The sequence below is a fragment of the Brassica napus genome, chromosome C3 (genome assembly GCF_020379485.1).
Source record: "Brassica napus cultivar Da-Ae chromosome C3, Da-Ae, whole genome shotgun sequence".
In the NCBI taxonomy this organism is placed as follows: Eukaryota; Viridiplantae; Streptophyta; class Magnoliopsida; order Brassicales; family Brassicaceae; genus Brassica; species Brassica napus.
In genome coordinates this window covers 184,784-194,103 of record NC_063446.1, presented here as the reverse complement: position 1 = coordinate 194,103, position 9,320 = coordinate 184,784, and the positions used below count along the sequence as shown (strand labels likewise).

General features: G+C 32.4%; 1 pseudogene; it reads right to left on the bottom strand.

Annotated features, from left to right (window-relative positions):
* Positions 1-7,432: 7,432 nt before the first annotated feature.
* On the bottom strand, positions 7,433-9,313 carry LOC125584023 (annotated as a pseudogene).
* Between the last annotated feature and the right edge of the window lie 7 nt (positions 9,314-9,320).

Here is a 9,320-nt window from a genome sequence, read left to right as displayed (position 1 = left end):
AGTTGAATCAGAGGAAAACCAAATCAAGAGGAAGTGAGACTCTTGTCGGACCGCCATAAGACGCCAACTCTTCTGAATCTTCTTCACACATGATTTAGAGAATCCTATAAACTCGTCATGCCTTCCATCAGAGTTGCTTCGATTTATGCCATGAACGGCTAATCTGAAAACGAAGACTGATTCTCATTGTAGGGCTTCAAAGTGGGCGATGAAGAAAGGTCTACTAACCCAATATCCAACGGAATATGGATTAAGAACTAAGCAGAAAGCAAAACAAAGATCTAAACTTTATCACACAATCCAAATAAACAGAGATAAAAGATATAAATTTTAAGAAAAGCTCTGATTTGGATTGAAAAACACAACAAAAGACATCGCCTTGCGAAAGTAAAGTCGCCTATGCGAAGACTTATTCGATTCGTAGATCGAAATATTTATAAACAAAAAAAAAACAAAATTAAAAGATGGTAACCGGTGGCAAAGGCCACCGGCCACCGGTGATTATAACTCTGATGAAAACTTGTTTTTTAGAGAGAGGTGAGAGCGACTAGAGAGAGAGAGTATATTGGTAAACATAAACCTAATTAGAAACAATATTATCAATAGTTTTTTTCTACATTTGATTAATGATGGACATTCGAGTATCATTTGATTCAGTTTGGTTATGTTCAGTTTGGATTTTTGTGGTTCGGTTTGGTTCGGATTTTTGTGGATTCGGTTTGAGTTCTGATAACCCATTTAATCTTTTAGAAAATTAAAACTCATACATATTTTAATTTTCTCAAAATCTAAAAATAAAAATATTATATAACATATAATTTTGAATAATGTATGTAAAAATATCTAAACTTAACATAAAAATTGGTTTAAATTAAATATTTGGATAGAAAATCAATACATATTTTAAATATTTTTGATATTTTGAGTATAGTTTAGATATTTTAAACATGTACTTTATTTGTATATATTTACAAGTATTTTGGACAACATAAAAACATCTTATATTTTTGTATATTCATTTAGATATTAAATTTTAAAATAATTAATATATTGAAGTATATTAATCTAATTCGAATATACTCGGACACCAGGTTCTGGTTCTCTAAATACAAAAATTTTGAACCCGTTCGGATATCTAATCCTTTGGATTAAAGTTCGGTACTACTTTTCAAAGTGAATTTAGTTCGGTTTTTGGATACAGATTTTGCCCAACCCAATATTTTTTATTGTAACAAAATTTTAAACAAAAGTGATGACACGGTTCATATTTATTTGGTCGAGGTTGTGTACACTTGGATTCCATCTACTTGTGTTAGGTGCGGAAACCTGGGACACAAAGAAAAAAGGTGTCTTCTTCCACCCAACTCACCAACTGTTCTGGAAGTTAATGAAGAACTAAATGTGCCCGTGGTTAATATTGCAAACCTCCCACAAGAGTCTAGCATGTCATCACCCCAATCTACTACTTCTCAAGAGAAGTTGGCTATTATTGATGAGACTCTACTTCATTCTCACATGGAAATCATAGGGGATCAAGAGAAAATGGAACAATCTACCAAAGAGATAACAACTTTTCAGCAGGAAGCTACTTTACCTCTACAAGAGGTACCTTCTCCTCATTATGACTCTACTTTCTCACCATTAGCAGGGTACTCCTCTGCTCCAAGTTACAAAGAATTATGGAAAGTACTCCATCCAACATGATCACTACCGAGATCGCCTCGGAAGATGATGCTTCAATTGATTCCCAACCAGCCATAAACACCACCATCGATCCACCAGATCGTGAGTCAAACACTCACATGTTCACTAGGGGTGGGAGATCAATTAAACCGACCCAAAAGGTTCAAGAAATGGGGTGGACAAAAGTCAATGGGAGAGGAAAACATGTTTCAAGAGGACGTGTGGTAACCGCAACTCATTACATCATCTGAGTTTGGTCTGTGTTTCATTGTTTGGACATTACCAAAATATAGAAGTTTTCATCGGTTTTGTTAGTACAGGAGGATATTATAGATGTACACATCGATTCACAAGAGGTTACTTGGAGGGGAAGCAAGTGACACAAACCCTTTGTGATACAGTAAAATAACATATACGTAACCATATTATGCCTATAGTTTCAACAAATTATAACTTGTTTACTTGTAGTCGCTAGCTCTACAAACATATCTCCTATGAATTAGTTGTTGGTACTTTGATGAAGTTTGTTTATGGAACACCCAATATAAACTATTTGCCTTTACATATCCTTAAATTATTGTTCCACAAACTTATATTTATAAACCATTATAATCCGGGTTATAAATCATACAAACAATGATGTATGTGGCAGAAGAGAGCCCTCCCAAAACAGAGAGATGAAGAGCGTAGGAAGAAGATAGCCCTCTCAGGAAATTCTTGGCATAAATCTTTAAACTAGCGTGGGAGAGAGAGAGAGTTTCACGACACAATTTCAAAGTAAAAGGATAAAGAGAAAACTGAATCTGCAGATATCTTTATTAAACGAGAGAGAGAGATAGAGAGAGTTTCACAGTGCAATTTCAAATAAAAGATAAAAGGTAAACTACATAAGTCCCTTGGTGCTAGATGAGTTACAATCTTCTTCACTTGAATCTGAATACGAAAGAACATCAAATTTGTTCTTGAGCAGAGGATAATCATTTACCGTAGTGGCCACGTAATGTGACCATTTGGAGTTGTGACATGAGGATGTTGTAAGGTGGGCCTGATTTGTTGCTGATGTCTCTAGGCCTAGTTGTATGTTCTGTCTCTCACCAACAAAATCAAATTGTCTATCAGGCAAGGGATCTTCAGGGTTTTCTCCTTGGATCAATTTCGTCCACTTCCAAAACCCACTTGAAAAATCTCGAATGAGAGGAGAACCTTGTATCCACGGCGGGTCATGAAATTCATAGAAGATTCAAAATCTTTATCTGCAGATACTAGGAGAACACAACAAGGAGGTGGATGATTGAAATTCAGAATTATCATTTCCCGGGCTAAAATCGCATCGCCAACGTCTGTCACTCTTGAATATTCATCTTGACCCTTGAAACGATCTGCACGCTGTTGTTCAGTCAAGTCGGATACATTTGGAAAAGTATGCCCACAACCATCGCAGGTTCTTTTTCTTGATGGAACTTTGATAATTGTACATCTGGTATCCTGTTTGAAAAAGCGAGTCCTATCGTCCGCAATCTTTTTCTTTTTTCCCTCTTCTTCGTTGATAGCTAAAGCATAGTGTTCACCACAAGCCACCACACTTTTGATGGTCATACTAGGATTATGCTTTTTCAAACCTTCTTCCATTTTCGTAAACAAGGTTTCTATGTCATATCCAGTGGGAAGCGGGGCATTGTCCCAATCCCGTATGACATGTACATCATCAGGTTGACTTTTTGTTGATACAACTGTTTTCCATCGCAAAGGGAGAAGCTGAGCACCGTTAAATTTGATAAACATGATGAAAGATATTTCAAATGGGGCAGATGAGAGGGATGTTTCTAAAATTTGGTGACAACATCTACTATAAATATAAAAAGAGTAACTTCTATTTTCCAAAACTGAACGCAGCCAGCAAAAGGATTATTTCCTTTTTGTTTAGTGTCCGTGCACGTTTTATATTTTTCCATTCCTTTTTTTTTTTTAACGGCTATATATTTCCATTTTTCGGAAAAGGAAATCATATAAAAAAGGAAATATTCCTTTTGTTCGGAAATGGAAATTACTGTGTGCTGATATTCGATTATATATAGTAGCTTTTGTCACCATATTTCTTAGAACATATTTCTTAGAATCATCTCTATCATATCCTTTATCAAAAAAAAAAAAACATCTCTATCATATCTCATCAAAGCAATATGCATTCCCCGTCGAAGAAAGACAAAAAAGAGACTTGCCATGAAGATAGACATATAACATTATCCTGGTATCAGAATTCTGGGGGGAAAGCATATTTGCCAGTTTAACCACGGATCCGGTCAAATTTCAAAAGAACAGAATATAACACTTCATCAATCACAAATATAAATTTATATGAAATAAATTTGGTTGGTTCCGAAAATCATTCCACGTTTTGAAAACACATGTCAAACTAGTCATCAATACTATTAAATAATGAATACGTCCAATTAATATTATTTGAGTCCCAACTATTTTTTTCCCACATAATCTACTTAAAAAATAAATCAAATATTCTATAACTGCATCTAAAGAAATTATACAACTGTAATTCCATAACCGTAAATAAAAGAAACTACTTCTAAGTTGTATTGATACTTAGTAACGTCACCATTAATTCCAACTAGATTCTGACCAGCCCTTAAAAATCTATAATCGTAAATATTAATTGTAACCCGTTCTATTATATTATAGAATAATATGAATGTTAGTTAATTTGTAATATTTTATTTTTACCAAGTAAATATATATTTATTCAATTTACTATTTAAATTTAGATTTTTTTCTTAAATTAAAATTTTATTTTCTAAAGAAATTATTAAACTATATTTATGTGAATATATAGGGTTAGAGTTTGTTTTGAGAATTGGAGCCAAATATATTTATTGATTTCAATAGTATTATATCCTGAAATTTGGAATATGTTGTGAGTGCAATATCATATCAATCATATTAATAGAGTTTTTAGTCGGGGCCAAACTTGAACCAAAATTTAGAAATATATGAATGAGACTAAAATTTTTTACTCTAAAAACCCGAAACTCAAACAAACCTGAACCGAACCCGAATGGATACCCAAACACCCACCCTTAGTCACTATTATATACTCCCTCTGTTCCTTAAAGTTACGTATTTTAGATTTTTCACACCTTTTAATAAAACACATTAAATTTATATATTTTGTGTTTATCTTTTTTCCATAATATTAAGCCAATAAAAGTCCAACCAATGCAATTAAAGTTTGCAAGTAGTTAATAAAATATGCATTGAAAATATGAAAAATAGATCTTTTTGAAACAAAATTTTTTTCTAGAATATGCAACTTTAAGGAACGGAATGAGTATCATATATGTGTCATCATATAACTGATCATATTTTATACGTACCATCATATAAATAATTATATAATTAATAGTTTTTTATAAGTACCACCATATAAATAATCACATACATATTATATTTTTAAAATTTAATATGAAATATAAAAACCATAATTTAAGTTGGTGTTTGAATTTTTCTTGTATATAAATAAACATTTTTCTTATAATGATTATTGGAAACTATTTTAGTAAAAATAAAATTTTGAATATATGTATACTTTTGAATGAAATTTTGATATAAATCAATTTTAAACTATTATTTTGATTTGAAATATGAATATCGAGTAATTTTAGTTTTACTAAAATATTTTTAATATAATGTATGGGCTTCTAATTTTTTTAATAACATGAATCCATTACTTTTTCTTTTTTAATATACTGATATCCTTATTTTCAAACAATTTTATATTTTTTAAAGAGTATTATCTATATTTCCAAACACTCCAAAATTTTTTAATTTTTCTATTCAAGTCTCCAAACACTTCAATTTTGTACTTGAGTTTTAATAAGATACTAGGATAATACCCGCGTTGAAACGCGGTTTTTTGTAGCTGAACCGATAAAAATTATATATTATATATACAATAAATTTGTTGATTATTTATTTTATTTTATTTTTAATTTAATATTTGTTCAATAAATTATTCGGGTAAATTCATTCTCATAAAAATAAATTATTTTTTATTTATAAGTTTTTATATTAGTATAAATACATATATATCTCATATTACTTATATGGTTTCTTGAGATCGTTCACACTTTGTGAAAATATATCAATAATCTTGTGGTAAAAAGATTTTAAAGAATATATCATTGAACAGTTATATTGTCTTTTGACTTATGAAATTATATTTTTATTTCTAAGTCGATCTAATAATTTTCTGCAAAAAAGTTGATCTAATTATTTATTTAAATGTTATCCGTGCAGATTTATTATGGTGAATAACTAACTTTCCTTTACTATTTGATATTTATTCAAATAACTTTTAATATGGTAAATTAAGATTACCTGTGATAAACTATTTGTATAAAATCTAACTGTTTCTTAAGTCTTTACGTAAAGACTTAACAATTTTTCCACAAAATGTGGTATAATACAGATTCTTAACCCAATTAATATCCTATACTATTAGTAGATTAAGTAATTAAGTCAATATTAAGAATATTGTATAATCAATGTGTATATTAAATGATAGAATTATGAATAAGTTCAAAACTTAAATGACAACTTTCATGGTGGATAAAAATGGGAAAACGTGTTATTTCCCCACGAGAAGTATCGTATCCTCCCATATGTCTCCCAAACTATAACTTCATCACATATGTCTCCGAAATAAAAGTTCGAAATCTATTTATCCATGAAAGTATATCATAAATCTTATATATTCCCGAAATAGAAATTTGAAAGCCATAATCCCATAAAATTAAATTACTCGGTTTAAACCAATAAATTAAAATCATTTTGGTTAATTAAAACAGTTTTAGATCAATAAAAACCCGGTTAAGATCAGATTACATCAATCAAATCACAAATTATAAACCATGATCAGATTAATTAACCAAAACAGTTTCAGTTTATAGGTGTAATCTGATCTTAACAAGGTCTTTATTGATCTAAAACTGGTTTAATTAAGCAAAATGGTTTTAGTTTATTGGTTTAAACTGAGTAATTTAATTTTATGGGGTTATGGTCTTCGAACTTTTATTTCGAGGATATATAAGAATTATGATACTTTCATGGATAAATAGATTTCGAACTTTTATTTCAGAGACATCTGGAATGAATCATAGTTTGGGAGACATATGAAAGATACGATACTTCTCGTGGGGAAATAGCATGTTTTCCCGATAAAAATAGAGAGCAGATGACAGATTTTTCTCTTTTTAGTGTAGCCGCGTCGGATTCTTTTTAATGCATGTGGGTCCCACATGATTTCCGGTTTAGTTGGTTGTCTGATTCGTTGATTGGTTTGATTGTTGTCGGTTTGGTTTGATTATGGGAGAAGTAATTATTTGGCATAGTATCAACTATCAAGGGTTTCCATCATCGGTTCAATTCATCTCTGAAACACGGTGACTCTTTGTGTTTCCATGAAACCGTTTGTGAAACCCAACTTCGAAGAAGCCGAAGGAAGAAACAGAAAGTCAAATGAATTGATAGTTGATCTGCAAAAAAATCCACATGTTTCTTTAATCCTTTTTTTTTTTCCACTTTCTTTAATCCCATTTTCATGCTTCTGACTTTTGACTTTTTGAAGGTTTTAGTTTATTATTATGAGATGAATATGTTATCATTTCGACTTGATAAACCATTACTAGTTATAAAACAGCAAGATATAAAACATTTAATAAGCTTGCTAATCATTTTATACAAAACATAAAAAATTAATACATAAAAACACACACAATGTAGGTGATCCGAAAATATTAAAACCCTAAAGGCCAAAGTCCACTAGACAAGACATATGAACAACATCAAGTTTTTCATAAACACATAAGCAATCCAAGTTTTATATAAAGATGAACCAAAGTAAACATCATTTCAACCAAATCAACCTTTGATTGCGTTAACTTCCGGAGGCACAGGAAACAGTCGTTTAACCAACCAATTGAGTGGTCCCAAAAGCTCAGCTTTCTTCCTCCTCCAGAACCATATCGCTGCTCCGTACTGCTCATTGCGTATCTTCGTCGTTGCTGCTCTCCAATCATACTCTCCGTCTCTTCTCTTGCCGCTTTTTCCAATGATGTCTCTTGTTTCACTGTCTTCCAACAAAGTTCTCAGCTTCGTCACGCAGTCTTCCACATCTCCAGGGTTGAATAAGAACCCGGTTTGCCCTCCTAAAATAACATGAGCATCAGAAACTCTTTACAATGCAAGATCACAGTTAATTGTATTTTGTAGTTCGGTATAAGATTAACTGACCTGTTCTTCAGGGATGATATCAGGGATTCCACCAGCTCTAGCTGCAACAACAGGAAGTCCTGAAGCCATGGCCTCAAGAACCACAAGGCAAGCGTCTCTGACTCTGATGGCATCACAAACACATCTCCGCTCGCGTAAGCTTGTGAGAGTTCCTCCCCTTGTAGCATTCCAGTGAAAACCGCTGGCATTCCGGTGAACAACTTCTCAAGATCCTCTCTTCAAATAGTTTTTTTTAATCACACAATGCTGTTTAAACCTCTTTAGAAAGCAATAATGGCTAAGAGATTAGTACCTGTATGGTCCATCTCCAATGAAAGCAATCCGAGCTTCAGGCAATTTGTCCATTACACTGTATTACACTCAAATTTTAGCATTTTGATACACTAGCACCACCTAAAAGAGTGTAAAGCTATAAGAAATCTAACCTTTTTAGAAGCTCCAAACTCTTTCTACGCCAATACGTCCTACATGGATCACTAGAGGCTTTTCTGGTTCACCATTACTGTTAAATCAACAAAGCATTGAAGATTAGCACAAGGAAAGAATCTATATTAATAAAGAACAAGAGCAGATTCTATCTTCTTGCCTTAGCCTTATACGCATTTCTTGAGAGCGGAAACGGGGATTGAAGCTTTCTGAATCGACACCCTTATTCCACAGTCGAAGTTGATTAGCTTCAACATATATAAACAGGAACAAAAGGTTAGTTTTCAACAATCCCAGAACTTGTATAACTAGTGTAGTGTTTTGATCTGTAATTTCACCTGCAGTTGCACCAGCTGCTACAAGATCTTTTCCAATGGCTGCGGAAGGAACTAAAGTAAGATCAGCCGCTCGGTGAAGAAATCCTGATAAAAGTTCATTCGCATATTTACTCGACAATAACCAGAAAAAAAAAGGTTGACATTTGATAAACAGAGTTCACATACTGATTATTGACCACATTGGTTGGACCAACCAACTAAAAGTGTATCTTGGAATGTATCTGCACGTCAACACAAGCTTAATGTTGAGAAACATATTTCATAATTCACGAGTTAAAAACCGATAAGGGAGGCAGATAAGGAGCTTACACAGGGACGTGCGTGTGGTAAGACATGACTATTGGTACAGATAGCATTTTTGCTATCGCCAGAGCACCAAATACCTGAAAGATTTTAAAATCAGTGTGGATTGTCAATTCACACTTTTGGTAATGCTTTAGTCATTAGTGATGACTATATTTGTTTTTTGTGGTTACCATAATCCCAGGAGAAGAAGCGTGAATAATGTCAGGCTTAAAGCGAGCAATTTCGGAGATAATTCTTGGACTAAGGGCAAAGCGAGAGAGAGGA